The following is a 26583-nucleotide window of genomic DNA, read 5'->3' as shown; positions in this document are numbered from 1 at the left end:
CACGTAAAATTTCTTGGCCTTCCTCAGGGGAAACACAACGCTGGAAAGTTCCAGTGACACTGCAACGATGCAGCTCACCATTGATAATTATCATTGACTTAGACCGCCGGATTATTTGTCTGGCCAAAGTTTCATCCTCAGGCAATTCTCCCCGGGTCATGTAAGCCAAGTATGGTACTGTCCAGTCTGGGGTAATGTGGAGAGCCGCCACCAACTGTGCCTTCGGGTCAGGGACAGCCAAGTCTTCCTCTGTAGGCAACTTAACAGAAGGGTTATGCAAAATGTCCAAGAAAGTATTAGGCGGCACCGGCTTTCGCTGAGAGCCCATCCGGCTTAATGCATCAGCCGCCCCGTTCTTCCTGCGATCGATGTGCTCTACTTGGTAACCCTGAAAGTGTCCAGCAATGGCATCAACTTCGCGGTGATAAGCCGCCATGAGAGGGTCCTTGGAATCCCACTTGCCTGACACTTGTTGAGCCACTAAATCCGAGTCGCCAAAGCACCTTACCCGGCTCAAGCTCATCTCCTTAGCCATCCGAAGACCATGGAGCAAAGCCTCGTACTCAGCCGCATTGTTAGTACAGGGAAACATCAACCGTAGCACATAGCAAAACTTGTCACCTCGAGGGGAAGTTAATACAACTCCAGCCCCCGAGCCCTCCAATTGCCTAGACCCGTTGAAGTGAATAGTCCAGTATGTATTATCCGGTTTCTCTTCAGGCACCTGCAGCTCTGTCCAATCGTTGATGAAATCCATCAATGCTTGAGATTTGATAGCAGTGCATGGCACGTATTTCAGACCATGAGGCCCAAGCTCTATAGCCCACTTAGCCACTCTTCATGTGGCTTCTCTGTTTTGGATGATATCTCCTAGGGGAGCAGAACTAACCACAGTGATAGGGTGACCCTGGAAATAATGCTTACGCTTCCGGCTTGCCATGAATACCCCGTAAACAAGCTTCTGCCAATGTGGATACCGCTGTTTGGACTCAATGAGCACCTCACTGACGTAGTAAACCGGCCGCTGAACTGGATACTCCTTACCCTCTTCCTTGCGCTCCACCACCACAGCCACACTGACGGCTCGTGTGTTAGCGGCTACATACAGCAATAAGGGCCCCTTGTCAATAGGAGCAGCGAGGACTGGGGGCTCAGCCAGCTGTCTCTTCAAATCCTCAAAAGCAGCATTAGCTGCATCATTCCAGATAAAGTTATCTGTTTTCTTCATCAACTGGTACAGTGGCATGGCCTTTTCACCCAAACGGCTTATAAACCGGCTCAAAGCAGTGATGCGGCCCGCCAGACGCTGGACGTCGTTTATGCACGCCGGCTTAGCCAGAGAGGTAATTGCTTTGATTTTTTCCGGGTTAGCTTCAATGCCTCTGTGAGAAACCAGGAAACCCAAAAGCTTGCCTGCGGGAACACCAAAAACACACTTGGCCGGGTTAAGCATCATCTTGTAAACCCGGAGATTATCAAAGGTTTCTCTAAGATCATCTACCAGGGTCTCCTTTTCCCTGGACTTAACCACGATATCATCCACATAGGCATGAACATTGCGCCCAATCTGGTTATGAAGACAATTCTGCACACAACACTGGTAAGTCGCCTGTGCACTCTTGAGTCCAAAAGGCATAGACACATAACAGAAGGCTCCAAAGGGAGTGATGAACACCGTCTTCTCCTGGTCCTTAACTGCCATTTTAATCTGATGGTATCCAGAATAGGCGTCCAAAAAACTTAAGCGCTCACAACCCGCCGTAGCATCAATGACTTGATCAATACGGGGGAGAGCAAAGGATCAGCCGGACAAGCCTTGTTTAAGTCCGTGTAGTCCACACACATTCGGCAGGTGCCGTTCTTCTTGAGCACGAGCACCGGGTTAGCTAACCACTCTGGATGAAAGACTTCCACGATAAACCCGGCCGCCAAGAGCCGGGCTACCTCCTCTCCAATTGCTTTCCGCCTCTCCTCATTAAACCGCCGGAGGAATTGCCTGACCGGCTTAAATTTCGGATCAATATTGAGAGTGTGCTCAGCGAGTTCTCTAGGTACACCCGGCATGTCAGAAGGTTTCCATGCAAAGATGTCCCTGTTCTCACGGATGAACTCGATGAGCGCGCCTTCCTATTTCGGATCCAGATTGGCACTGATGCTGAACTGCTGAGATGAGTCACCTGGAACGAAATCAACAAGCTTAGTCTCATCACCTGACTTAAATTTCATTACCGGCTCATGCTCCGTGGTTGGCTTTTTCAAAGACGTCATATCTGCCGGGTCAACATTGTCCTTGTAAAATTTTAACTCCTCTGTTGCACAAACAGATTCTGCATAAGCCGCGTCACCTTCCTCACATTCCAAGGCTATCTTTCGGCTGCCATGAACTGTAATGGTCCCATTGTGACCCGGCATCTTGAGCTGCAAATACATGTAACACGGCCGTGCCATGAACTTGGCGTAAGCCGGCCGCCTAAATAAAGCATGATACGGACTTCTTATCTTAACCACCTCAAAGGTTAATTTTTCCGCCCTGTAGTTGTACTCATCTCCAAAAGCCACTTCCAGATCAATCTTACCAACTGGATATGCTGACTTCCCAGGCACCACACCATGGAAAACAGTATTGGACTGGCTGAGGTTCTTATCAATCAACCCCATACGACAAAAGGTCTCATAATAGAGGATGTTGATGCTGCTGCCTCCGTCCATGAGCACTTTAGTGAATTTATATCCCCCCACCTGAGGAGCCACCACCAGGGCCAGGTGACCCGGATTATCAACCCGGGGAGGGTGGTCTTCCCTACTCCACACAACAGGCTGCTCAGACCATCTTAAATAGCGTGGAACCGCCGGCTCAACAGCATTCACAGCCCTTTTATGAAGCTTCTGATCTCGCTTGCACAGACTGGTGGTAAACACATGATACTGTCCACCATTGAGCTGCTTTGGATTGGTCTGGTATCCCCCCTGCTGCTGCTGATGACCCTGGCCGGACTGCTAATTAAAGCCCCCTTGAACATTCTGAGAATTGAATTTGAGCCGCCGCCCGGGCCATGAAAGCCGCCGGCACCTGAGCCGCCGCCGGGGCCATTATTGCCATTGAAAGCATTAGAATTCTTAAAGGCCTTCATGATTGCGCAGTCCTTCCACAGATGAGTGGTTGGCTTTTCCCTAGAGCCATGCCTTGGACAAGGCTCGTTCAACAACTGCTCAAGCGTCGGGCCTGACCCGCCGGCGCGGGGAGGTGGTCTCCCCTTGTGCCGGTGGTTGTTACCCTGTGAACTGGCGTTGGCCACAAACTCCATACTGCCATCAGCCTTACGCTTGTTACCTCCCTGGTTAGCTGGGTTATGCTGGGGGCCCTTGCCATTGCCATTCCGTTTTCCCTTCCCTGTCCTTTCATCATCCGACGCGGGATCCTTGGTACTATCAGAGTTGGCGTACTTAACCAGAGCCGCCATCAGCGTACCCATATCATTGCAATCGCGCTTGAGCCGCCCGAGCTTCATCTTCAGGGGCGCAAAGCGACAATTCTGCTCTAACATTAAGACTGCAGAGCCGACATCCATCTTATCAGATGAATGTATTATCTCTTTGACCCGGCAAACCCAATGGGTTGTAGATTCACCCTCCTGCTGCTTACAGTTAGTCAAATCCACAATTGACATAGACTGCCTACAGGTATCTTTGAAGTTTTGGATGAACCGGGCTTTTAGTTCAGCCCAAGACCCGATAGAGTTTGGTGGCAGTCCCTTCAACCAAGTGCGGGCAGTTCCATCTAACATCATGGTGAAGTACTTGGCCATTGCTGCTTCACTGACGTCCAGCAACTCCATGGCCATCTCGTAACTCTCGATCCAGGCTCCAGGTTGTTAATCGGCCGTGTAAATAGGCACCTTCCTAGGCCCTTTGAAATCCTTGGGCAGACGTTCATTGCGGAGAGCCGGCACCAGACTAGGGACACCTCCAGTCCTCGTAGGTATAGCCGCATCAATAGAAGCCGTCGGATAAGACGGTGGTAGCTGGTAAGCCATCAACTGAGGCGCCTGCTCCGCCTCTTGCCATGCTCTGTCTTGGTCTACCGCGTGAAAGGCTCCGTTATGAGCCGGGTCATGGCCAGGAGGCAAGTCACGGCGTCGGACATTGCTTGAGCCGGTCGCTGAGACCATGTGTCTGCTATAACTCGGGCTCTGGCCTGGACAAGGGGTTGAATGAATCCTGTCCCGGCTATAAGAATATGCCTCCTGCTGCGCCAGAGCCGTCTGAAGGAGTTCTCTGACCCGGCGGGTTTCAACCGCCGTTGGAGAGTCGCCATCGATTGGGAGAGCCGCCAGTCGCGCCGCCGTGGCGACCATGTTTTCCAACGGGTTGGCATAATCACCCGGTGGTATTGGCACATATTGAGGCGGGGCAGCGTTTACCGGGGGAGGCCCCATCACTTGGGGCTGAATTGACGTTCCAGCCCCGGGCGTCGTGATCTCTGGCGGGTTACTGGACCCCGCACCAGGCGTGTTGAAGAGGTTTTGAGGATCGTAAACCGGAGGGAGTCGAGATTGGGCCTTTTGATGCCTCCTTCTCATGACCTCATTGGACGCGTTCTGATCCATCGTGAGCCGGAAAGACTGTGCCTGAATCAGCTGAGTCTGGGCGTCGAGAGCCGCCCTCTCCGCAGCCATCTTGATCCCTTCCGCCGCTAGATCCTCCTTGGCTTTTGCTAGATCCAACTTTAACTGTGCCACCTCCGCGTCATGCTGAGCTTGATCCGCTGGGGCGACCGTAGCGGTTAACAGGGTCGTCATCTTGTCTGTGAGATCCATCAGCACCTGAGCCGGCGAGGGCACAGGGCTTCCTGCCCCGGCGGTGGGGTTTTGAATAGGTTGTGCGCCAGCCATGAAGATTCCAACCCGGCTCGCCGGCTCAAAGGGGTCCGGAATACTGTCGCCCTCGGAACAACCCCTGAGCCTGCCATCTTGAAGTTGGTATAACGAATCGGTCTCCTCGGTGGATGACTCGCCGTTAGAGCGAGCGGCCATCTCATCACCAGATCCAGACCCTTCAGAGAACTCTCCATGGACGCATCCCACGAAAGCACGCTTCAAGGCAGGCAAAGTCCGGGCGGGTCGTGCTCGTTGAGCCGTCTTGATGAGATCGGCGCAGAGGTCCAGCTCAGGGCCCGGCTCACCAATCTGCCAATAAAAACATGGATTCCGCCGAAGGGGACCTGGTACCCGTACTCAATTGAGCCGGCGTCGGGGCCCCAACTTGCATCGTCGATGTAGAGGTTGCCGCGACGACTCTTGGTCATCCGGCCTACAGCGTATCCCTTGAGCCCTTCGAAGCTGCCCTTCAAGAACTCAAATCCACCGTGCGTCAGCCCCACAGTGGGCGCCAACTGTCGTGGAATTATCACGGCAGATGTCCTCGTGCAAGGACTTAGTCGTGGAGCCATCGCAGCTAGGAAGCTTAAAGGGGTTAAATGGGACAAGGAACACGAGGGTTATACTGGTTCGGCCCCTTACGGTGAAGGTAAAAGCCGACGTCCAGTTGAGATGATATTACTTAGGGTTTCGATGACCAGGGAGCTAAATCGCTATGCCTGGCTCTCGATCTGTTGTCCCCCCTGAACCGTCGTCGGGTCGTCCCTTTATATAGAGAGGTTGACGCCCCGCAGCTCTCAGAGTCCCGGCCGGCTTATAACAGTGTCCGGCTCGGACTCTTAACAACTCTTGCCATACATTACAAGTCTTGCCATGACGGCGGTTTATAACTACGGGCCTTAAGCCGCCTCCGGATCTTAAGCCCACTATTGATCCGCCATCCTCTACCCTGGTACTGGGCTTCACGTGATGACCATTATAATGTAACCCGGCCCCTCCTGGGCGGGTGACTCTAATGGTTATATCCTCAACACATGGTGTAAACGTGTTTTCTTCTTCTTCTAAACCAAATTGCATCCTCTGCCCTGTGTGCAGCTTACACATCAAAGCAGGCATCAATTGTTTTATCTAAGAATAATGTTGTTGAAAACACATCTCTGGTAAATTCTCACTTCCTCAACTCCACCCTGAACTATGGATGCTGATGGATACAAAGTTGAAGACCTCTGCATCTGAACTTTAGCATATCATTTGCACCATTACTTTTCCCCAAAATACTCCCCACCATGGACCTCGAAATCCCTAACCTGTTGGTGTGTGACCTTCTCCATGTGGCCCCTTTAGCTTAGTGTGGGAGCTTCAGAAACAAAGACCACATGCATGGCAAGCATTCTCAATATGTAAGCAAAAAAGATTCTGTTGTAAATACTACAATTTTGTCTTCACATCCTTCAAATATATCAACTTATATAACTATTCACGTACAGTAGCAGTGGGACTAATTAAAAACTTTCTTTTCCAGTGTCCTCTAATTACAATTTATTGCATGGACTAACAGTCAGATTTTTTATTAACTTGAAATTCCTTTGTCATGTGAACATAATGAACTATAGAGTATTAGTCGGATTGGTGAAAACCTAATAGATAAGATGCTGCTTTGCAGCCAGTGTTAGCTATTAAAAAAACTGTAATCGGATACATAATTCATACCTAGATCTGCACCAAAAGGGGCCCAGGACTCCTAGTATCCTTATCAATCATGGTAGTGAGAAACTCTTTGGACATCGCTGGCAAACAAATTAAGCTCGCATTCTGCATATTAAATTGTAGTACACTGGGCAAGAGAAAGCAATGCATTGTGTATTATTCATCACCGAAACATTTTTTAAAGCTAACTGAACCACCAACTATAACAAAATTATATTGTCCTCTTCCAAATTAAATCCAATCGACAACTCTTGATTGTTAGTTCTAAATGAAGCAGCTGGTAACAAACTAACTAAACCACCATGATTCAAAAAAAACTATGTAAATGACCATTGCAAAGCCAAACGATAGTAGTATTGACCCATTTCCTTGGCAAACCCAAGTTTGTGTGCAGGAGAGGATATTCTTGCCCACTAACATGGCAATCTAATGGCACTGCAACTAGCACACCCACGAATCCATTCCGCGCAAGTTCCATGAGATAACTTCTGAGAAGCAAAAATTTACCTTGTCAGGTAGCCGACTCAGAACACCCAAATTTGCTATGCGGAGCGTGATCTTCTCTGGGTACTTCCATGCCATGGTGGTCCGATGTGTGGAGGAGCACAACAGGATCGCTGCAGGTGAGGAGAGCACCGTGTGTGGCAGTAACTATGGACGTGATGTTCCATGGGAGAGGAGGAACAAGAGGTGGGGACAGATCGACAAATGGGAGACAGTCCGCCTCACCCGAGTTCCCTCGACCAGCCACGTCGCCACCACATGACCGGAAGCAGTCGCCGCCCCATACTGGTCCAAGAGAGAGTACCAAGGAGAGATGGTTCACGGTGGTGGTGGAGGCGGCGGGATGCAGTAGAGGGTTGATGCCGGGGGGGGCGGATGGGGCAGGGAGCAACAATCGTTGAGCAGGACGACGACGCAATCCATGGCGTGACGTGTGGGATGGTTGGGGTCAGGAGGTCAGGGATAGGATGATGGCTTCTATTTCTTTTTATTATTATTGGACGACTTATATTTCTACAGCCGTGATGAAAGGACTGTGGGCCTTTAGTGTTTTTTTGGCCGAACTAAGCACATAATTAAGAAAAAAATTGGGTTATTCTCCACCGGATGAACAACCAGTAAATTCTAATTAATTTGGTAATTTTTAGGGAGTCTCTAATTACTATAGGTATAGATAGATAGATATAGATTGGAGTCGTATCAATGCCGCCTGATCTTCAGAAATGGCGTGTCACGCAGCATTACGATCGTAGGGTGGCGAGCATCAACCCCCTTGACTGCGATCCGATCCCCGTCACCCTCAACTACATTAACGGTATGTACTGGGTCCGCATGAACACGTATTGGATGGTGCTCGTCGATGGTCGCGGCAGCTGGATGCTCGTGGAGGTCTACACCGGGCGATTGATCCCCCTTCCTTCGATTAACACTGCACTGCTTTGGCACCGTGGCCCAGAATACTCACAATCTTACAGTAGCCAACATGATACCAAGTTTGATTTGCTCAAGGTTGTAATCTGCCAAGTGCCCACAAGATCTGCAAATTATAAAAACTTCAGGCTAATTGCGTTCTTCAATTGCAGTCTCGCCTACCTGACAGGTCACTGTGGTAAGTGGATAAATCTGCACGTCGATCGCAAGATCATACATCCTCCATGGTTCTCTGATGCCATTGAACAGAAGGGCTTCATTTACCTGTTGACACCTTCTATGGCTGGACATATTACTGGCCTACTCCAGTATTGCTACAAACGGCTGTTCCAGCAGTATGTTACTTTTCTATGATATCATGATAGCTTGCTTATATTACTGTCAACATTTACTGAAAAAATATTCATGCTCATAACATGTTGTTCTTAAGATTGACTATAGTAAGAGCCCTTTTTATTTGACTCCAACTTGATATGATGTTGTAGGCCGCCTGGTGTCCATACCCTTCCTAATCCCAGAACCTTTCAAAGAAAAGCGACATGGCAGTTACAGGTGGTTCCTGGCTCGATCAGACGATGGCGAATGATTGATGATCGTTCGCATGTACCGGACGTGTTGTTTGGCGGAATACAATCACAGTCACTGCAAGGTCTTCGAGTAGGATCCCAGCTTCTCTGGGCCTTTAGGAATTTTTGACTGGAGGCTGGTAAGTAGCCCTGGTACACGCTCTGTGTTTCTCGGACTGAATTATCCGATTAACCAGGAGATAACCGACGACAAGGATCATGATGGCAGCGTGGTTTCGTTCATCAGGCAAAACTATGTGTACACAGCATACCATGCGTCTCTCCATGCACCATACCCTGATATGTGTCGCCATGCTCTGCAGCCCAAAGTAGGAGCGAGGGTCGCAAGTATCAGACCTCAACCTGCTTGCTAGAGTTTACCCTGCGGCACCCATCTGGTTCAAGCCGTCAGCCAATCTCCACAGCTTAATAAATAGTAATGTCTAACTTATCCAGTTAGTTAGACACGTACACTTGGTGTAGTAGGATCTTTATATAGTTTGATGCATACACTTGTTCTTTTTTGGTAGCGCAAAAGCTACCAGTGGAACCAAGAACTTTTGAGCTCCATTTGACTCAACCATCCATTACAGCATCAACGAGGCCAAGCAAAATAAGAAAGTTGAATACCGGTGACTACTTTCCGGCAGAGCTCCCAGTAGCCCGGCAAGGAAGCTACCAGACAACATCAAGCTTGATGGTGAGGAGCAAGCTCCGGCAAGACCTCAGGTCCTTGCCATCGAGTCAAATGCTCGAGCAGGTGAACAGATGTCTTTAGTCCTTGTCATCGAGCCACAGGCTCCGGCATGGGCACATCAGATCGTCTATTTCCTTCAGATAGGAGAACTTCCCAATGAGCAAGAAGAAGCCGAGAAAGTAGCCTTTCAGTCAAGTATGTACTAGTTTGTTGAAAACATTCTGTACAAAAAGAGACCAAATGGGGTGAAACTGAAGTGCATCTACTAGGAAGATGGACAGAAGCTATTGGCAAAGATACATGGAGGCACATGTGTCTACGATATAAGATCAAGATCCCTTGTTGGCAAAGCTTTCCGGCAAGGCTTATATTGGCCCACTGCTCTCCAGGATGCAACTGCACTAGTAACCAAGTGTGAAGCGTGCCAGTTCCATTCCAAGAGTACACCTCAGGCAGCTCAAGCTCTTCAGCCAATCCCTCTCTCCTAGCCCTTCTTGGTCTGGGGCTCGACATCTTGGGCCCCTTTCCATGTGCTACCGGGAGATTTGAGTTCTTGTACATTGCAATCGACAAGTTCACAAAGTGGCCTAACATAGAGCCCGTGAGGAAGGTGGCAGCATAGTCAGCCGTCAAGTTCTTCAAAGGATTTGTTTGCCATTTTGGAGTACCCAACAGGATCATCACAGACAACGACACACAGTTCACAAGCCGCACATTCATGCAGTACTACTAAGACCTTGGAGGCAAGATCTATTTTTCCATCTATTGCTCACCCAAGAAGCAACGACCAATCGTAGAGGGCGAATGCTGAAATGCTGCGCGGGCTCTAGACAAGAACTTTTGACAAGATGCATAAGTGCGAAAGGCACTGGACTGATGAGTTGTCGGTGGTTCTTTGGACACTCAGGATGACACCAAATCGAGCTACTAGTTAGACACCCTTCTCCCTAGTCTAGGTGCAGAAGCGGTGCTCCCCACGGAACTCATATACGAGTCACCTTGAGCACTCCCTTATGATGAAGCTGAGCAAGAGTAGCTATAACAAGATGATGCCATGCTCCTTGAGGAAGATCGTCTTCCGGCTGTTGTGTGTGCTGCATGCTACCACAAGCTTTGCGCCGCTACTATAGACGCAAAGTTGACGCCCGAAGCCTTGAGGAAGGCAACCTTGTTCTTCATCGCATCCAGTCCATGAAGGGATCAAACAAGTTGATGCCAAAGTGGGAAGGCCCTTATCAGGTAGTGCGAGTCACCAGACCCGGCGCAGTCCGTCTAGAGATCAAAGATGGCACTCCGGTGCAGATTTCATGGAATATTGAGCATCTTCGTAAGTTCTACCCATGAGGCGCAGTTGACGGGCCTCGCTGTCGGTGTCAATACCGGCCGATCTCGAGTAGGGGGTCCTGAATTGTGCGTCTGAGGATTGAAGGTAACAGGAGGCAGGGGACACGATGTTTACCCCGGTTTGGGCCCTCTTAATGGAGGTAGTACCCTACTTCCTATTTGATTGACTTTGATGAGTATTGGGTTTACAAGAGTTGATCTACCTCAAGATTGTAATGGCTAAACCCTAGATGTCTAGCCTGTATGATTATGATCGCCTCTACGGACTAAACCCTCCGGTTTATATAGACACCGGAGAGGCCTAGGGTTGTACAGAGTCGGTTTACAGAGAAAGGTATCTTCATATCTGAACGCCAAACTTGCCATCCACGCAAAGGAGAGTCCGATCCGGACACGGGGGAAGGCGTTCTATCTTGTATCTTTACAGCCCATCTGTCCGGCCCATGTCACATAGCCCGGACGCCCGGGGACCCCCTAATCCAGGACATCCTCAGTAGCCATTGAACCAGGCTTCAATGACGATGTATCCGGCACGCAGATAGTCTTCAGCACTGCAAGGCGGATTCCTCCTCCAAATACTTCAAAGTAGTCGATCAAAAGAACTATATCCGGCTCTGTACAATAGTTACAACCCTGAACCACAAGGGCAGAATACTTAAGCAAACAAGTCATGTCTACTGACAGATTTTCCGGCGAGACGTTATGTTCTGCCCTTATTATTATTTCGAACCATTTTTCAGCCTCCCGCTTCGCGTTTCGAGGCACGGTCTTCATTGACACGTCTTGTCGAAGCACAGATCGTGTCCCCTTATTGCGGGATTCTCATCAACACTGTTTTGGGTAATCCAACTATGCCGTTTGTATGACCCCTCAAGAATAGGCAAGTTTTAAGGCTTGTGGGGGATGCTTGATATTCACTTCCTTTATAAGAATATAAGGACCCATCCTTTTACCCCATGCCTTCTTCCTCTTCAGTCGATCTGCCCTCGAGCTCCAGCGCCCAAGTTTCAATCCCTTCCGTCCCCAGCAAACACTCCAGCCATGTCCGGATCTGGAGCGCAGGGCAAGTGGATGGTCTCCTCCGTCACGGAGGGCAACATCAAGGAACTCCGGGAAGCGGGGTACTTAGCCGCGGAAATCGCCCACCGACTCCATGCCAAAAAGCAGATCATCCCCACTGCAGAGCCCAATGAGAGGGTAGTATTTATCCCCCACTTTCTCTGCGGACTAGGGTTTCCTCTCGACCCTTTCGTCCGTGGGCTCATGTTCTATTATGGGCTAGACTTTCACGATCTAGCCCCAAATTCCTTCCTCCACATCTCGGCGTTCATTATCGTGTGCGAGGCATTCTTTTGCATCCCCCCACTTCGGATTATGGCACAAGGTCCTCAACGTGAAGCCGAAAGTGGTCGACGGTCAACACGCGGAGTGCAGCGACGCCATGGTGAGTAAGCTCCCCAACGTCACTTGGCCCCAGGGGGCCTTCGTGGAGACCGTGAAGGGATGGCAACAGGAGTGGTTCTATGTCACAGAGCCCCGCGACGCCACATGGGCTACCACTCCTGAGTTCAAATCCGAGCCTCCAATACGGCTCACATCGTGGGTTAAGAAGGGCCTGGACTGGGCATCATCCGACAAGGTGATGATGCTGCAGAAGCGCATCAAGGGCGTAATAGAGAAGAACACCAGCCTCGCCGACGTGATCCAGGTGATGCTTTTTCGCCGGATTCTCCCTTGGCAGCGCCGGACTCTCCATATGTGGGAGTTCAATCCAGCCGGCCCTCGGACCCTGCAACGATTCTTCTGCACGACGCACGATGAAATCTGGAAGTTGCTTTTCATGGCCCAGAAGTCATGGCCGGGAACGACCGAAGACCTCGGCCTCGACTGCGCTCACCCGACCACTCTAGTAAGTTGTCAGATTTCCAAACATAACCTCTACTTGTAGATTCGAGGAGTATGCTAAGCCTTCCTTTTCTCCTTCAGGTCTGGACGAACAAAGCAGAGCGGATCAAATGCCCGTCTCTGCTGCCCGAAGACCCAGCTATCCCTTTGCTGCCAAAGATGCTGGTTTCGGCGCCGTACTAGGCGCCAGAGAAGAAGGGCAAGGAGGCCAGAAGTGGCCTCCGCCGTAAAGGTACTTCGGACATCGTGTCTGAAGACACCTAAGTTCTCTCCTCCCACGAGGGAGATGAAGATGAAGAGGACGAGGAGGAGAGCAATTCTCCCCTCAAGGGGGGAGAGAAGAAAAGGGGGGCGTCCATGGACCTAGAAGCGGAGGCGTCCAAGAAGGGGAAGATCTCCCTTTTGGATGATTCAGAGTCGGACACCGAAGTCATCCCCGAGCGGCGCCTCACGCCGAAGGCACCTGCCGAATCGTAAGTATTTAGAGATACCATACATACATCCGACCTTTTATAGAACGTGGGATAATAATTTATTTACGTATTTCTAGTCCGGCCCGTGATCTCCCCCAACAATTGTCGTCTTCAGGGAACTCATTAGCGCCGGAGATGATGGAGAGCAAAACGCCTCTGTGAGCCTCTCTGCTACGAGCTACTGATGACACCTAGGTGTTGTTCCAAAGGACTTCTCCAGGCCAGGGGGAGATGCGGGAGGCCGCTGAAACGGCGCCAGAGGGTAATGCCTCGGCTGCCGAAAACATGGGGGATGCTACCCCCATGGAAACTGACGACGGGGGTCTGGATGAGTCTGGCCCCCTACCGAATACCGCTCAGGAGATCCACATGGCTCCGGAGTCGAGCTAGCAGCCCCTTCAAGAGAAGGGGGAGGACCGACTCCACCGGCGACCTCTACCAATCCGGAGGCGCCGGATATGCTGAGGGAAGCACTTCAACGTGCTTCCATCGTGGAAGAGCACCGTACCCTGATGGGTACGGTGGTTGAGAAGGTTCAGTCAGCCGAAAGCGGTTTGAATGAAGCTTTCACTAGCCTGTTAACAGGTTTTGAGGTAAGTGATATAACATGCTTTAACCGCTTTTTGTATTGGAAGAATATGCCTGTATATAGATAGTAGCCCCTGAGACTCTGTTTGGGTCTTTGGAAAAAGAGCGGAATAGAGTATCAAATAATCACCGGAGATAACACGTTCATCTATTTTGATAAACATGCTTCACTGTTGGCGGCTTCAGCTAAGGATGCTGAAGTGGCCGAACTCCAGCGGAAACTGAAGCTGGCCGACGATGAGAATGACCGTATTAACAAGCGATTCGATGAGGCCCAAGGTATGCCCTTTTTTGAAAGACTCATTTACAAGCCTAAGTTATAGTGCAAACTCAGAGTTTATGCTCATGCGCTGCTATGTAAATGATTGTAGGCAACGCGACTGAGGTCGAGGCCCTCAAGAATGCCCTTGCCGAAGCCAAGAAGGAGGCGGGGGCAAGCAAAGTAGCCGCAGAGAAAGCGTCTGTGGATGTAGAGGCCGAAAAGGCCGCCCACCTTCAGTATGAGGCAATGGTGACCGAAGTTGAGCAAGCGCTCTAGGAGGCCGCCACCAAGTGTGAGTCCTTGGAGAAGAGTAACAAGGCCCAAGCGGCTGAACTCACCAAGGCTCTTCAAGCTGCGAAGGAGGCACGATCCGAGTCTCGGGTGGCTCACGAGGAGATCAAGCAAGTTGGACAGATAGCGGCTGGTAAGCCTTTTCTTTTACATAGTATATTCAGCGGTCGAAGATATGCTTTGCTAAATCGACTATGGAGTGCTCCAGACGCTTTTGCGGATCTCCCGAGGAGTGCTACCGACGCTGCCCAGTATTTCTGGGCCCAAGAAAGGAATACGATGGAGAAGCTCTTCTGGTCGCAGTACTTGGCGCCGGAGCGACTAGCGCTACTGAACAATCAGATGATGCAGCTGGCAGAGTTGCATAGGATGTCCGGTTTGGCCATGAAGGACGTCATAGTCCGGCTATGGCCAGCCGGACCCATTCCAAGAAGCTACTTCGGCCTAGTCAAACGATTCGGCGACGCCTTACCCCGAGTAGAGGCGGTGAAGCGCTCGACATGCATAGAGGGTGCATAGATGGCCTTTGCCCGTGTCAAGATGCATTGGGCGAAGATGAAGGTTGCTGACATGGCGGTTGAGGGTCCGCCCGGAGGCAAGGTCCACCGTAAGCCAGAGCGCTATTTTGAAGATGTCATTGAAGGTGCCCGTTTGATAGAGGGTCAATGCTCGAAGGATATCATGATCGAGTAAATGTATCCGGACTACCCGGAAAATGTATTATAAGCCAAGGCTGTGTAATATATTTTATGCATTTATCTAAACTATTTTCCTCCTGTGCGGCCGTATATTATTATTCTGAAAGTTTGCCACTCATCGGCTTCGACCCCCATGTAGATACTACGGGGGTGTTCGGGATGACGTGTAATCACTCTTGACCCAACGTCTTGGTCCGCAAAGGAGGTGATATACGTAGTGAACCAGGCAATCGGACTATGTGGCTTTAGCACTTTCTTGTAGTCATAGGAGTTTGATAATGGGACTGTAAGGCAGCCCTTGGTGCGTATGCAGCTGTCCGGATTTGGATGCCTTAAGCGCGTGACTGGAAAGAGCCAGTCCTTCGTGTAATACGAAAGAAATCGCTAGAAATTTAATAAGTCACCGAATTGCTGACCAGCTCTCGCCGCATCACGACAGTTAGTTTTCGGCTTTCTCTACTGAGGTGCTTAACCGGGCCAGCCGGAAACACAATCACAATAGTTCTCCCTTTACTACCTTAGCCGAAAACGGAACGTAAGGTAGCAAGCACACGAGCCGGGAAACCCAACTATTGACCAAAGATGTGATTCGGAGCCGATGCATATAATGAAGTATTCGGGATGCCGAAGTGTACTCTGAGAGTGTTCAGACTTTTTATTGTTGAAGATATATATGGCTTGAATAGAGCCCCTGGTGATTTAAGTCGTACCAAGGTGTATATGCCAATTTGGACGTGAAGTGGAAGAAAAGATTAAAAAATAAGCCAATACCGGACATGGTTCGGCGAAACTGTTTCCATTATAGTCTGATTGGTACGTCAAAACATATTTTTATAGAAGATGCGATGAGCATCACGGCTATTTTACATGCTGAGGGCAAGGAAGTTGTATACAAGTCCTAAAATTAAAAAGATGATCTTGAAGATCCTTTGGACACTCTGCCGCACGTCTGCGCCACTTTTCGCCTTGGTGTGTGATCCTTTGAGAGGGTCAACAATTGAGTATGAATAAGGGGCCTAGAAGAGGGCCCTCGTTACCACCAAAAATTGATGTGGGTTGTAAAGAACCTAAAAATAAAAACAAGAAGAAAGAAGTGGAACAATATGGAGGTCCGGATAGGGTCGAGCCGTAACGTGGACTTATGTTTAGCATGCCTCCATCCTTGCCCATGGTATTTTTAACGCGTAGTTATGTACGCATCGTACGTATGCCGCTATAAGGCTGGGGCATTGACAGAGGCTGAGTTGCTAATCTAGCTCTGAATGAGCCGGACTGTTATTCTGCAGGGTAGACCGGACTCGTTTAACAGTGTCCGGGGGCTTGACTGCTAGTGTAGTATTCAGCTTAGTGAGGCTACCCTGCACCTCGGCTGCGAGGGCCGCGGTATTCTCCTCTGTACTGAGGGAGCCGCTCCATGTTTCCATTGACTGTTATAATGCCACGTGGTCCGGGCATCTTGAGCTTTAAATAAGCATAGTGCAGGACTGCATTGAAACGGGCGAAAGCGGTTCGTCCGAGTAGTGCGTGATAGCCACTACGAAATGGGATGATGTCAAAGATTAGGTCTTCGCTCCGGAAGTTATCCGGTGAGCCAAAGACGACTTCCAGTGTTATGGATCCTGTGCAACAGGCCTCTATGCCAGGTATTACCCCTTTAAAGGTGGTTTTAGTGGGCTTGATTCTTCATGGGTCAATGCCCATTTTACGGATGGTGTCCTGATAAAGCAGATTGAGACTGCTGCCGCCGTCCATAAGGACTCGCGTGAGGTGGAATCCGTCAATAATTGGATCGAGGACCAATGCAGCAGAACCTCCATGACGGATACTGGTCAGATGGTCTCTGCGATGAAAGGTGATCGGACAAGCTGACCATGGATTAAATTTTGGGGCGACTGGCTCTATGGCGTAGACGTCCCTTAACGCGCGCTTGCGCTCCTGCTTAGGGATATGAGTAACATAGATCATGTTCACCGTTTTGACCTCGGGGGGAAATTTCTTCTGTCCCCCAGTGTTCTGTGGGCGAGGCTCTTCATCGTCGTCCTCGTTGGGCGGCCCTTTCCCCTTGTGTTCGGCGTTGAGCTTGCCAGCCTGTTTAAAGACCCAACAATTTCTATTGGCATGATTGGCAGGCTTATCGGGGGTGCCATGAATCTGGCAAGGCCGATCGAGTATTCTGTCAAACTAGATGGACCGTCTCTGTTTCCTTTGAATGGCTTCTTCCGTTGACCAGGTTTAGAGCCACTGAATCCAGCGTTGACCGCCATCTCTTCGGTACCTTCGTTATTGCTTCGACGCTTGTGCTTGGTGCGTCGTGGCTTGACATTGCCATCCCTGGCTTCGGAGGTGCCAGGGTCGCTGGTGCTATTGCTTCTACGAGCTAGCCAGCTATCTTCTCCCGCGCAAAAGCGGGTCATAAGTGCGGTAAGGGCTGCCATGGACTTCGGCTTTTCTTGGCCAAGGTGTCGGACTTCGGCTATGTTTAAAGGCCGCGAGGTCTTCGGCGTCCGGACAATCCACAATTTGGTTCTTTCTAATCAGGAACCTGGCCCAGAGTTTTCGGGCTGATTCTCCGGGTTGCTGGACTATGTGACTAAGGTCATCGGCGTCTGGAGGCCGAACATATGTACCTTGGAAGTTGTCTCTGGAGGAATTCTCCAAGTCTTCCCAGCTACAAATAGAGTTTTCTGGGAGGCTGTCCAGCCAGTGTCGTGCTGGCCCCTTGAGTTTTAGGGGCAGGTACGTGATGGCGTGGAGGTCGTCACCGCGAGCCATGTGAATGTGGAGAACAAAATCTTCGATCCATACTGCTCTATTGTCTAGGTGAAGCATAAGGGGTGTGCGGCGCCTCTGTACCGGGCGATGTCGCGGCACAGTTCGGATGAAGTCCGTATGCGGTTTTCGGCCCAGGTGAGGTTGTGAGGCGCATGCCAGGCCTGATGGCCGTCCTCTCGCGTTGGAGCACGCCCCCTCGGTCCATAAATTGATCTTGTCTGACCGGCTCTATTGTCCAGGTCCTTGCGTAGGTCGTAGGTGTAGCCCGGGGCCGTTGCCTCCTTGCCTCGAAGGCGGGGTGGCGCGGGCTGATGTTCGGCATAAGTAGTTGGTCTATCCCATCCGCGTGGTGGTCGGTCGGGTTCGTCAGCAGTTTTCTGCTTTCGTGGTATTGGCTCAAGGGCCTCATCGTCGAATTGTGGTAGTAGCTTGCGCTTCGGGTAACTCTTAGTTGGGCGTTCGAGGCCGTATTCCTCGGCTGCCAGGACATTGGTCTATCTGTCATTGAGTAAATCATGTTCATCTTGAAGCTGCTACTGCTTCTTTTTTAGGCTTCTCGCAGTGGCGATTAGCCGGCGCTTAAAGCGCTCTTGTTCGAGGGGTTCCTCTGGCACGATGAAGTCTTCGTCGCCAAGGCTCACATCCTCTTCGGAGATCGGTAGGTAGTTACTATCCTCCGAATCCTCATTCCCGACAGGATCGTCCGGGTTAACTTGCCCATCCTCCCAATCGTCCTGTTCGGATGTTGGCTCAACAGGGGCTTCGGGGTCTTCGGCATTCTCCAGAGTGTTATTGTGTCTAGTGCAGGTATTGCTGTCTTTGTCGCGACGCAATTTTGAGCGACACCGCTGACGTCGACGCTTCGGAGGTGCTTCATCAGGCTTGTCCTCAACCGGATCCTTCTTGCCGTCATCCTCAACCTCTTTGGGTGTTTCCACCAGGTACACGTCGTATGTGGAGGTGGTCGCCCAGTGTCCGGTAAATGGAGGGTCTTGGCCTTGTTCATCTCCGGCATCGTCGCCCATGCCGTCGATGTCTTCGGAGGCGTAGTCCAGCATGTCGGTTAGATCTTCGACAGTGGCTATGAAGTGGGTGGTGGGTGGGACGTAAAATTCCCTACTCTCAGCCCCTAGTCCGGGCTGGGCGTAATTCGGAAGCGACTCCTCTGTAATGGCGAGGGATTGCATTAAGTCCAGAGCCTCGTTTAGGAGCGAGGTTTGGACAGAGAAGCGAGAGTCCGCAGGGCTGACTGGGGTGAGAGCCTCCTGGTCGCGCCCACTTGACGCGGACCTCTAGAGTTCGGATTTAGAGTCCGAGGGAGAGTCCGGCACTTTAGCAACAAGGTGAGCTTGGTTCGTCTTTGGGTTTGCCGATGACACCGTCCCCTCTAGATCTCCGGTAGCAAGTTCCATAATTGCAGGGAGTCCGGCGGGCTCTAAGCTCCCATCTTCGGACCTGGTAGTCTGCTCTGGATCTAAGGCCAGAGTGGTGGTCGGGGTCGTGAACCCTTCGAAGATCAAGTCTCCTCAGATATTGGCGACATAGTTTAAGTTCACGAAACTGATCTGATGACCAGGGGCGTAGCTGTCGATCTGCTCAAGGTGACCAATCGAGTTGGCAAGCAGTGCGAAGCCACCGAATACGGAAATTTGGCTGGGGAGGAGTCTCCCCCGAAATAGCATCATTGTAGATGATCAAACGAGCCATCGAACCTCCTGTCGACAGCACAGAGGAACTCTCAATGAAAGCACCAATGTCGGTGTCAAAACCGGACGATCTCGGGTAGGGGGTCCCGAACTGTGCGTCTGAGGATCGAAGGTAATAGGAGGTAGGGGACACAATGTTTACCCAGGTTCGGGCCCTCTTAATGGAGTTAATACCCTACTTCCTGCTTGATTGACTTTGATGAGTATAGGGGTTACAAGAGTTGATCTACCTCGAGATCGTAATGACTAAACCCTAGATGTCTAGCCTGTATGGTTATGATCGCCTCTACAGACTAAACCCTACCGGAGGGGCCTAGGGTTGTACAGAGTCGGTTTACAGAGAAATTTATCTTCATACCCGAACGCCAAACTTGCCATCCACGCAAAGGAGAGTCCCATCCAGACGCGGGGGAAGGCCTTCTATCTTGTATCTTTACAGACCATCAGTCCGGCCCATGTCACATAGCCCGGACGCCCGGGGACCCCCTAATCCAGGGCTCCTTCACTCATGGCAACACCTTTTTTACAATTTTGTCGGCAAGACATGTAATGCTTTGTACAAAGCCAGGCACAGACCCTACGCATAGTGAAATAAAGCTAAGTGTTTCACAACTCTCATAAATTTACAAGTTAAATTGTGCATGTATACATGTGATATTGTGTTACATTTTTCCTTGTATGAAATGATTAACAAGCTGTCAAGGTTTCCAGCCTCCTCTTTCTCTTCTTTCTTTTTCTCAAAGGATAGAAGGTTCCTCGCGTGCAAGTTTCCCGGGGGGAGTGATGGTGTGGATACCACCGAGTGACGTCCAAGTTATCATTTCATGACAAGAAGTAGAGCAAAGAAAAGGCTAAGTGAAAACTTTCAAACAAATTCTTTGTTGTAGCTACTATTTCTCCTTGAATGATTTTGGCCTTTGTATGAGAAACCTGCACACGAAGGAACCTTGTCGTGATCAGTTGCACTCTTATTTTGTTTCGAGTCCGCTCAATAGTTTAAGTAGCTACATTGAGGCCGTCAAGTGTGACCTTGCCGACAGTGACACTTTCGGCGGGCTGCTCAGGATTCATTCGTCAACGCGCTCGTGTCAAGACTGTTCGCACCAGCAAGTTTTCGACAAGCATAGAGTGGAAAAACCATGCAAAGACAAAATAAGACAACGAAGATAGCATACATTCATCCATCAGCACAAGTTATATCACATAAAAAGCAAAATGTAGTTCTAACAGAAGATATGTTGTCTTTTACATGGACTACACTTGCGGCAAGATAAAATGGCGAGGAGGTTAATTCCTGCGCTAGCCTTCGGTCCTAGGGACTTGGCCAACCCTGTCGGCGATAGGGGTGACAGGCTCTTCGATGGCCTTGGTGTCGGCACCCTTCGGAATCCCGACGTCGACCTTCGAGTGTGTACGATGATCTATAGGATCAGTAAAGGACCCTTTGCGGTTCGACAAGGGAGATGCACGGGCACAAAGAGCAGAATCAGCAGAACGCGTAATTTTTTTGCCCAGGTTCAGGCCAATGCGAAGCGTAAAACCCTACTCCTGCTTTGTTGTATTGGATGTGTTTGAGCTCAAGCACAAGGAGCACAGCTTGCTGGCAAGGTGCGCGTAAAAGTGCGGCTATGCATGTAGTTGAGCAAAGTGTGGACCTTTGTAAAGGTAGCCATGGGCCTCCTTTTATAGACGAAGGGGTCACCACAGTGGCAAACAATCTTTACACAAGGCAAATAGTGGCTATAGTGCCAAATACCTAACTCTGATGGGTTAGGACAAATGCATTAAATGCGCCATGAGGTGTCGCACTGGTGGGGCCTGCCAGCAAGGGTTATCTCTCCTTCTATGTCGTTCACCCAGCTACCTCATGTTATCTCGACACGCCTCCAGGACGGGTGTAATTAAAGTTGTGTGTTCGGTGGCGAGCTAACACGTGCCCAAACAGAGCTCACATAACCGCCTACCCGCTCGACACCTACTTGACAGGTGACTAGCGTGTCACTGAGGTGGAGCGGCGGACAAGTGGTGGAAGCTTGCTGGCACGAAGCTTGTGGGGTCTTTATTGCCGTCAAGTAGCTAGCCGGCAACCAAATTCTTGATCTTCGGTACTAAGCTAGTACTTCTCAATGACCTGTCTTGAGGTCTTCTTCATGGTTTTGTACACCAAGTCTTGAATCTTGTTTTAGAGCCATCCTCCGGCAAGCCCTACCATCGGGAAGGCGGCCACTGCATGTGCACAAGTCAGGGTACTAAGGCACGAATGTCTTGGTACATCGACAAATGTATTCAGCTTCAGCAATGAAGAGTGACACGTAGTTCTGCTTCTTCGAAGACCCAATAGACAAGTGATCGGCCAAGAAAGTGACATGTGCCTGATCTAGACTTTCGATCCACCATGTCACTAGCATAGTCAGAATCGGAGTACCTCACAAGATCAAACTTTGAGCCCTTTGGATACTATAATCCTAGCGTTGGTGTCTGAGCCAAATATTAAAGTTTTTGCTTCGCCCCGAGGTGATGCAATTCCTTTGGTGCTGCTTGGAGTCATGCACACATGCAAACACTAAGCATTATATCTGGCCTAGATGCACATAGGTACAATATAAAACCAATCATGGAGCGGTATACCTTTTGATCAAAATCTTTACCAACTTCGTCAGAGCTCAGGTGGACATTGGGTGGCATTGGCATCTTGTAGCCTTTGTAGTATTGCATGGCAAACTTATTCAGACAATCCTCGAGGTACTTCTCCTGAGATATGAAGATGCCATTGCATTGCTGACGAATTTCAAGACCTAGGAAGAGTTTTAGCTCTCCCATCATGGACATATGATATTTCTCTTGCATAATGTGACTAAACTCACCACTTTAACGTTTTTCAGTGCAACCAAAGATGACGTCGTCCACAAATATTTGACATACAAACAGGTTAGCATCATAAGATTAGTGAAGAGAGTGGGATTGAGTGAATCGGGTTTGAAGCCATTGCTCTTCAGGAATCCTTGAGCGTGTCATACCAGGCTCATGGAGCTTGTTTGAGGCCATACAACGCCTATAGTATCGAAAGTAGGTCTAGAGGGGGGGTGATTACACTACTTGACCAAATAAAAATCTAACTATTTCCCAATTTTAGTTGTGGGCAGATTTTAGCAACCTAGCACAAGTCAAGCAATCAACTTACACATGCAATTCTAAGAGTGTAGCCACGGAAAGTAAAACATTGCATATGAAGGTAAAGGGAAGGGTTTGGAGAGTGCAAACGCAATGATGAACGGAGTTTTTTGGCGTGGTTCTGGTAAGTTGTGCTATCGTACATCCACATTGATGGAGACTTCAACCCACGAAGGGTAACGGTTGGGCGAGTCCACGGAGGGCTCCACCCATGTAGAAGCAACCTTTTCTATCCCACCATGGGCATCGCCCACGAAGCACTTCCCTCACTCGGGTAGATCTTCACGAAGTAGGCGATCTCCTTGCCCTTACAAACTTCTTGGTTCAACTCCACAATCTTTTCGGAGGCTCCCAAGTGACACCTAACCAATCTAGGAGACACCACTCTCCAAAAGGTAATAGATGTTGTGTTGATGATGAACTCCTTCCTCTTGTGCTTCAAATGATAGTATCCCCAACACTCAACTCTCTCTCAATGTTTTGGATATGGTGGGAAGATGATTTGAGTGGAAAGCAACTTGGGGAAGGCAAGAAATCAAGATTCTTGTGGTTGGATTGGAATATCTTGATCTCAACACATGAGTAGGTGGTTCTCTCTCAGAAAATGTAGGCTAGAAGTGTAGGTACGTTCTGATAGCTCTCTCACATATGGAGAAGGGGGTGGAGGGGTATATATATCCTCCACACAGAATCCAACTGTTACACACATTTGACCCAACTCGGTCAGACCGAATAGATGAACTCGGTGAGACCGATTCAGGTCAAAATGTGAATGTTAGGAATCTCGGTGGGACCGACTGGAACAAATCGGCGGGACTGATGTGCTTGGGTTAGGGCAAAACCTCATCTCGGTGAAGCCGATTGCGTGAACTTGGTGAGACTGATTTCAGCAAAGAGCGAACAGAGAGTTGGTCAAGCAAACTCGATGAGACTGATTTTAGCAAAGAGCAAACAGAGAGTTGGTCAAGCAAACTCGGTGTGATCAATCGCTCATTTCGGTGAGACCAAAATGTTACAAAAGGGAAACAGAGAGTTTGCAAGGCCATATCGGTGAGACCGAGATCCGTATCGGTGTGACCGAGGTGTTAGGGTTTCGGGCAGTGGCTATGTCAAATGAACTCGGTGGCGCCGGATAGAAGATTTCGGTGCTGGGTTTGACTGTGGGTTTTGGACATATTTGGAAATGAGAAAGTGGTTGAGAGCTTTGGAGCAATATCACTAAGCATTTTGAGTAAGTAGACCATTAAGCAACACATCATCCCCTTTTAATAGTATTGGTTTTCCTATGGACTCAATGTTATCTTGGATCACTAAAATATAAATGAAGAGTCTTGAGCTTTTGCCAATATGTGTCCTTAGAATTTTGAGGGGTCCACATGTCTAGTCCTTGCCATGCCATTCATTGAACTTTCTGAAATATCATACTTGAATGAATATTAGTTCAATGAGCTATATGTTGTTATGAATTACCAAAACCACCCGAGTATTAGTTGCACTTCCATTCTCCCCCTTTTTGGTAATTGATGACAACATATAGATCAAATCTTCGATAAATGATAATATGAGTGAAATACATTGTCGCTTTGAGAAGTATGTGATAAGAAAGAGCTCCCCCTAAATTTCTGCATTATTTAAAATTTGCTTTTGAATGCAAATTCACAATCGATTAGGATCATGGGTCACTCTTCCATGTCACATACATCTTGGTGGAGCGCTCAAAATGATAAGAATTGGATAACATGCACTCATCACCAAGGATACAAGTGATTGATCATACACAAACATTCATGGACATAGTCATGCAAGCAACATTAAACATAATATGATCAAACACATGATCACACAAGTATCTCGAGCATAAAACAAATTGTAACATGGAAGACAACCAAAATAACCAAACTAGCAAGAGTAGCAAGGCAAATGAAACCAACAAAAAGTAAGGCTCTCTCTCTCTCTCAGCCTATGATCTATAGAGTTTCTCCCCCTGTGGCACCAAGTTACCAAAAAGTTTGAAAATGTATAGTGCTATACGACACTCTAAGCACGATCTCCGGGAGCTCCTGAAGTGGTCTTCTGGCTTGTTGCTCTGGTGTGCGTAGACGGCGTGGAGAGGAGGACATCTGCAAATGCCTCTGAGGAAGTTTGTGGAGCCAGAGGAATTGACACTGAAGGGACAACTATGGCAGTGGTTTTAGGTGCTAAAGCAGTAGTCCTGGAGTGATCTCTGGCAACTGGCATAGCTGATGATCTTTGTGCCCTTAGCACTCTCTGAAATGTGTCTATTGTGGGTCTATCACCCCTGTCCTCAGCATCCTCTTGAAGCTTCTCCACAACTGTCTGAATCTCAGTGACCTTCACATCTAGGTCATGGAACTTTGTCTCAATGATCCTCTCAAGACTTTCCTGATTTTGAGACAAGGTGGCCAAGCTCATCTCAATTCTCACAGTGGCCTCAAGCAGATAACTGAGTTGATCTTGCTTGGTCTTGAAATTCACAACTGAAGCATCTGGGGCACTTGCTGCTTTTGCAGCCTTTGCTCTCTCTATCTTCTCCTGGCATCTGCACAAGTAGGATGTGAAGCATCCATGACAACCTCATTGTCCTGAAAGTCTGGCCTCAGGGGAAGATGCTCTCTGTCTAGTAGATATGTCCTAGTTCCCACCTTGGAGTTGATCAATGTCTGGATGTGAGGGGCATATCCACAAGACCTCTTTTGATCTGCTCATGTCCTCTTCACTGTTTCAACAATCAAGCTCATCACCATGAATTTCTTTGGGACATCAAACATATGGAGCAGGTTGATGGAGTGACCACGTATCATCCTATGATCTCCTGACTTGGGAAATAGAGTGTGCCTCGAGATAGTGTTCATGGTGGTCAGACCAGCAAGCAGATAGTAAATAGAACCAAGCTTGTGTGTCTCCAGTGCTTTGTCAGGAATTGGCTTGTACATGTTAGCCATGGAGTTGTGATCCTTCCTAGGCTTACCATACACATCAATATCATTCTCTTCTTCCTTGGGGGAATTGATCAACTTGGCCCATTGAGAGATTGTTGACTGATATCTGGTTCCCTCTGTCATCCACACTATCTTACCATCAGGGTAGAAGTGGGCAGTGGAGTAGAACTGCATGATCATCTCATCGTTCCACTTTGTTAGTTTCTGACCAACAAACTAATCAACACCATTCATCCTGAAGCTCTCATGCACATGAGGAAAGTAATTTTCATTGGAGTTAATGTATTTCCAGTCTACCCATTTCATGTCACAAACAATGGGTTTCTTGTCCAATAGGACAGTCTCATAGAAGTCCGGCTGCTCTCTGGTATGAAAGCGATAGTCCACAACAGCCCTTCTCCTTGTGGCATAAGGATCAGTCTTCCTCCATAGTCTCAGACCTGCATCATTTCTCAACTTCATGTTCTCTGCCACAGGATGGTCATCATTGTGATCTGGAATCTTGGGCTTGAGTTTCCTCAGCACTAGTGGCTCATCATCTTCCTGAGCTTCAGGCACTAGGGCCTTGTTCTTTTCTGCAGATGATATATTTCTAGTTGATCTCTTGGGAGCAGTTGTGGCTTGAGCTGGAGCTGAAGGCTTGGGGGCAGACTTGGGCTTAGAAGGAGCAGCCCCAGTCCTGATGGTATCCCCCAGCAGCTTCGGTGTCTTGGCAGGAGGTGCAGCAGGCTCTTCCTCCACCTCCTCTTCTTCTTCTTCATCCCTCATCATGGATGGTCTGCTAATCACTCTGGCAATGGTCTTCTTAACCTTTGCCTTCCTCTTCTTTCCACCAGCAGCTTCTTCTTCCTCTTTGGGCTCAAGAATGAACTGCATAGTTCTTGAGTTGAGGCTCTGGCCTTGGACATTGGATTTCTCTTTGTAGGAGCCTTCTTGGAAAGGTCCGGCTTTGTGGCAGCAACAACAGCATACTCTTTCTTGAGTACCTTCTTCTTGGAGGTCACTTCCTCCTCAATCACAAAATCTCCATCTTCACTCTTAGATGTTCTTTTCTTCCTTTGCCTAGTAGCTGCCTTAGGCAAGTTGCTGGGAGTGCTCCTACTCCCCTCATCATAGCTACCAGAGGGACTAG

At 49.2% G+C, this 26583-nt stretch overlaps 1 pseudogene; it reads right to left on the bottom strand.

The window, feature by feature from the left end:
- Positions 1-1039: 1039 nt before the first annotated feature.
- On the bottom strand, positions 1040-26327 carry LOC123126332 (uncharacterized; annotated as a pseudogene).
- Between the last annotated feature and the right edge of the window lie 256 nt (positions 26328-26583).

This window comes from Triticum aestivum, chromosome 5D (genome assembly GCF_018294505.1).
Source record: "Triticum aestivum cultivar Chinese Spring chromosome 5D, IWGSC CS RefSeq v2.1, whole genome shotgun sequence".
Lineage (NCBI taxonomy): Eukaryota > Viridiplantae > Streptophyta > Magnoliopsida > Poales > Poaceae > Triticum > Triticum aestivum.
The sequence above is the reverse complement of the archived record's forward strand: the minus strand, read 5'-3'. Positions and strand labels throughout refer to the sequence as shown.